The sequence below is a fragment of the Chaetura pelagica genome, unplaced genomic scaffold (genome assembly GCF_000747805.2).
Source record: "Chaetura pelagica isolate M959 unplaced genomic scaffold, ChaPel_1.0 scaffold274, whole genome shotgun sequence".
Taxonomy (NCBI): domain Eukaryota; kingdom Metazoa; phylum Chordata; class Aves; order Apodiformes; family Apodidae; genus Chaetura; species Chaetura pelagica.
The window spans coordinates 391276-396882 of record NW_009952983.1 but is presented as its reverse complement, the minus strand read 5'-3'; the positions used below and the strand labels follow the sequence as shown (position 1 = coordinate 396882).

Below are 5607 nucleotides of genomic sequence, written 5' to 3'. Positions count from 1 at the left end.
ACAGAAGATCCAGAGGTTTGGAGTACAGAAGCTTATATGCTGACTGGTGGATAAAACTGCATCTGAGTTACCAACATATCACTTGACACTGGCCTAGTAAGTTCTTAGGGTGAAGTTTCTCAAAAGACCCAAACCAGCTCACCAGAAACAAGAGAAGGTCCTGCACTACCTCTACCTTCCCCACTTCCCCTACCCTAAGCCTTGCTCCTTCCCACAGCCACATTCCTTCTCACCACCAGCTCAGACACACAACCTCTGCACCTGCTCCCAGGCTTTCAAAGTTCTCCAAAATCGCTAACATAACAGAAAAAAAAAATATGCTTTTTTTTTCGTCAGATTAGTTTTCTGATATTTTAGTGAGTGAGATTAGCTCATGATGAGCTCACATGCCTTGAGCTAGCTCAAGATGACCTATCATGGTGTGCAGCTAAGAGCAAGGAAGAGTAGCTCGAGTCCATCTCCTTTCAGCAACAGCAATCAAGAATCACTTGATTCAGACTAAACTACACCAACTCAATTTAAAACAATCTCAGTCAACTTTGCCATCTTCTTGCCTTTCTTCCCATCCTTCCTGTTTCTGCCTTTTATTTGGCACCAGGACTGTAGAACACTGGGTCTTACAACAAGCCAGCTCAGGGAGCTAAACTAGCAAGAAACTTATTACATTAACTATCACAGAAGTCTCATATTGTACTTTAATCTGGCAGCTCTAGTGCTTTGGAACATTCGTGTCTGACAAGGGCAATTCTCCTTCATCCAAAAGGTCTAAATCAGAAAGAGACTTTCCATACTCTTGGTACTGAATAATTGGTTCTGAATAATTGGCTCATGGTCACAAATTCTAGCAATTCTCCCAAATGAAAACCTCCTTGGACACATGCCAACACTACATACAGGCTTTTTGTTGGATGTGTAATGAAACAGTACAATTAGAGACACATTCACTTTGACCATTATGCAATTTGATTTTACCTTTTTGGATCAAAAGCTTCTCCACCTCTGGAACCTCCTCCAGGTGTTCTCCATGCCAGGCGTTCAATGTATTCATCTGCCACAAAAGGCTCCTAGTCACAGAATGAAAACTCCTTACAATGAGCCTCAGCAGGTTGATCCTTAAGCAGCTGCTTACACATATTTTGAAAGAGTTCAGAAGCTTTACCACAATGAAGAGCAAGTACAGTGTTGACAATTACCCCATCACCTCTTATATTTACATATTTCATCTAGAGAGCACCAGTCTAAATATGGTGGATTTGAACACCTAGAGATTGCCAGGCTACCAGCAAAGAATTTGCTGCAGGTCTGTAAAGGGTTGGCCATAAATGATATGCCCTTATTTCCACATGAGTTTATGGCTTGTTACAAAGTGTCTGAACCATACAGCAGTTACACTGGTTTGAGATACCACATCAGGAGACATCAGCTGTGCAGCAAGTCAGATAGGAGAACCAAGCCATCTAAAAAATTATGTGGCAAAGTAAGTTTTAGTTGCAGCTGCTCAACTCTGGTGCCCTTCATAACATGTAACCACAAGTGGAACTGACCAAGGCACTGTCCTCTGGTAGAAACAATGTGAGATTGCCACTGAACACTATGTAACATCAAACTGCAGCTGCAGAAACAGAGCAGATAAAAACGGAGGGAAAGAGCAAGCAGAAAAACAGATTAGGAACTTGACTTCCCTAAGAAGGAAAAACAGGGCACAAGTGATGTTTAAAACACAAGGTTACTCAAGTTTCTTCCATAATATTTCTTGGGTCTTCCATACAAGTAACTCACAATTATGAAGAGTTAAGATTGTTTCCCCACCCAACAATGTTTTCTGAAGGCAGAGACCTCATTGTAAAACCAAGAGCTCCTATTTCAGTTGGCCTAATACTTAAATCTGTTCAAACATTTCCCCACATAGTGGGGGATAGTTAACATTAAATCTTAAAAACATAGTCCAACACTTATTCCTTAAAGAATTGGCATTTATCACTTCAGTTTCATTGGTCACCTAGCAGCATTGTTTAGGTGCTAACATCAGCACACCTAAGAGTGTGCAGATATGGCTGCCCCCTCCCTGGAAGTGTTCAAGGCCAGGCTGCAAGGAGCACTGAGCAACCTGGTCTAGTGGGAGGCATCTCTGCCTATGCAGGGGGGTTGGAACTAGATGATCTTTAAGGTCCCTTCCAACCCAAACCAGTCCAGGATTCAATAAAGACCAGTAAGCAGAGTATTCTCACAACTCCTCACAAGCTTTTAAATTACACTCAGCAATGGCTCCAAAACTGTGAAACACAATCCAACACAGAGTCAGGAGTGGTATTTGCCACAACTCCTTCCTGATCATGAAACATGTGAATAGGCCACCACTTCATCTGATAAAGCCTGGTTTAAAAAAAGTAAATAAAGAAACAGACCTCTACGGGTCTCAAATTGGTCCCTGTACCAATAGGTCTAAAACCTTGCCAGAGGCAATAGGGAGGGGGAAAACATAATTATAGTGTTATTGAAATTATTAAAAAGCAGTGAACTTGCTAGTTCAAGGTTTGCCATTCCTCAGAAGCACATTATACCCTACTCAGTCAGGCCCAGCCATTCAACAAAAATAGAAAAAGTATTTTAAATATCCTTTCCAATGAGCTGAACCCTGCTAGTCAGGACAGAAATTTCATCCCTCCAACAGATCACCCTGTAACTCCTCATTCAAAGACTGTCCAGAGTAACTGTGCTTTGCTCAGCCTCCATGATTAAGCTTCAAAAATAACTGGTGATATCACACACAAACCATTCCTCTACAAGTCACTCATCTCTTTAACCCAGCTCTTCCTGATACACAATGTTGTCTCCTTTAAGTGGATTCTTCTCAAAAAAAGTTATAACATGATGTTTTTGTACCAAGCATAAACTCTCTCCTTATGTCATCTTCATATTTAAACGTTTGGGAATACTACTGCAATTTTAATTATAGGTGAATGGAGCCATTCAATACAGGAACATTCCCTTCAGAGGAGTCCTCCAGCTTCCTAATTACCTTATGGCTCTTCACAGCACTTCTCCTTTATATGAAAATCACAACCACAACTTTTCCTCTGAAGATTCTGCAATTCAGCTGGAGTACCACTCCAGTTAGAAGGATACCAACACTGAGAACAGCATTATGGAAGAACCCTATATGAAAGGTGCACTCTTTACTGCTGTGCTGTGTGTATATATAACACTATCTACACTTCTCCCTTCAGGTGTTCCTACTAAAAGGTAATTCACATACACACACATAATGCCCTTGAATTTTAATTTTTTTTTTGCAGAGCTACATTCAAAGTTTTTCTGTATGCCTATTAAGGTCTCCATTCCTAAGGAAATCTGATATATGTACCCTAGACTAACAAAACAAATAAATTATAATGACAATCTTCCTCTATTCATTATACTCCTCTGATGCTCCCCTAAGAGATTCAGAGCACTCGCAGCTCCCTTCCCTGCATCCCAAAAACTAGCTGGGCACGTGGCAACACCCGCTGTGATTGACCCCAAGCTTGGTGTCACCCAACCAGCCACAAAGCCAAACTGAACTGGCAGTAGCTCAGTCCTCTCCCCTGCCCTTCCCACAGTGCAGGCACTCAAGTGCATCCCCCTCATCCACAAGGCTCAGCCTGTCTCCCATTCTGCCCCTTCTGCAACATATTCTGCAAAAATTACAAATCCACAGTTTGTTTTAACTACTTGACACATCAGCAGTCTTAATAGGTTCAGTTATACCTAAATGATGGCAGAATCACTGCAATATGCAGGTGTAGCAATATTTTAAAGGGGCATAACCTGGAAAACAATTTTTTTCAAAAACACAGTTATACAGGAGACCTGTTCTTCAGCTTTTTAATCATATGAACTCTGGTCTGTATTATTTAAGAAACAGTAAATGCAGCAGACATTATTATGTGTAGAATAATGACCAACAGAGAAATAAAAGCAGCTTTTTCTTCCAAATTTCCACAAAGGGTATGCTAAAGTAATCTATTCATACAGAATAAATGAAGCTCAGCTGTGTCTTTTTAAGGCATGATTTCACAGGTTCCAGTGCAAATTCAAAACTTCTGTTCAGAAGTTTTGTTTGTATATCATGTCTTCCATATACATTTGCTCCTTTTTAATGCTATCTAGATAAGAGGTTACCTGTTGCAGACAGTTGAATTCCTGGTTTAAGTTCTGCAGAAATTATCCAGTTCTGCAGAAACTGCTGAATATCAGCTATCACAAATGTCATTTGCAAGTCCTTTGCCTGTTATCAGATGAGCCCCAACAGTCAATTTCTTCTTTGAACTTCCTTCCAGCTCTAGATGAATTACTGTGCTTCTATCCATTCAGCCAACACTACTGATTTAAGAGATATGCCTGAAGTGGATGATACAACCTGGTTTGATCTGGTCTCTATAATTGAAACTAAACTGGATCTAGCTACATTAAAGTCCAGTTTAGAAGTAATCGTTGATAAATTACAACTTGAGTTATACCAGGGAAAACTGAGTCCATGTTGTGACCATTTCCACCAGAGGTCTTTCTACACAATGTCAGGTATCTATACTGAAATTGACTTTGAAACACATTTCAATACAAGCATTGCAGGACAACACTACCCTCACAGTATGCAGCCTGGGGTTACTCCCATAATAAACATGTCTTCATGTTCTAAGCTTCGTGGCAGCAACTTCAAACTAACAGAGCAGGCAGCATTTCTTTATTGATCGTGAACAAACCTCTCTTGCCTTTGGAGCGAGAGAGAAGGAAAAGCAGGAGAGAAAGAAATTCTGGTTTCCATGTTGGAAAGCATAACTCCAAGCCCTACCTCTAGGCAAAGGTCTCACCTGCTTTGCAATTTCATCTTTAACACTACTGTAAGATGGAACAAATTGTTGTATGACCCAAAGCAGCCAAAACAGAGAGTTTTCTTTCCACATCCAAGTTATCTCATGTTCAACACCCCATAAAGAACAGAACTGCATTGTCATCACAGTGAGAAGTCAATGGACCCCCTGAACAGCTAGAGAAGTGCAGTAAGGGTATAAAACCTGGTATCTCCTCAGACCATGGTATGTTAGTCTTGCTTCTTGTTGTTGTGTTTTTTTTTTAAGCCATGCAAGCCAAAAGATATGAGTCATAACACTCATGTGTCATACCAGTGATTCATAAATACAAGTGCACACAATGCATTTCTGTAAGCCACAGATATAGGACCTTCCAGAGAAACAGGAAGACCTTTCCTGAAGGCTGAGCAAAGCGTGTCCCGGTGCTAAGCCACCAAATGAACCACCAGCTCTCGATGAACTCAGTGAGAACGGGGGATCCCTGCTAGGGCTGCCACATCCCCCTGCGCCAGCAAACGGGAAGAAACACTTTCTGTTAGTCACACCATGCAAGCCTGTGAGGTCCAGGCGAGAAGAATTTCCCAGCCTCCTGCTATACCCCTGCCCTGCTCCTGCAGGGCCCCGGGCAAGCGACTCAGCTTCTTGTGCCTCAGCTCCACAGGGAGGGCAGAGCGACTTCCCGATTTCGGAGCAGCCAAAGCCGCGCCGGGGAAGACCGGGGGGGCTGGGGAGGGGGTCGGCAGAGCCACGTTCCCGG

The 5607-nt window shown here is 42.0% G+C and overlaps 1 protein-coding gene across 1 annotated transcript in view; it reads right to left on the bottom strand.

Moving 5' to 3' along the window:
• EXOC5 (exocyst complex component 5) overlaps positions 1-1062 on the bottom strand; it is a 22090-nt gene extending 21028 nt beyond the window's left edge. Inside the window, exon 1 of the mRNA XM_009996448.1 lies at positions 973-1062. The gene's annotated coding sequence lies outside the window, so the exon portion shown is untranslated. The remainder of the gene's footprint in view (positions 1-972) is intronic.
• Between the last annotated feature and the right edge of the window lie 4545 nt (positions 1063-5607).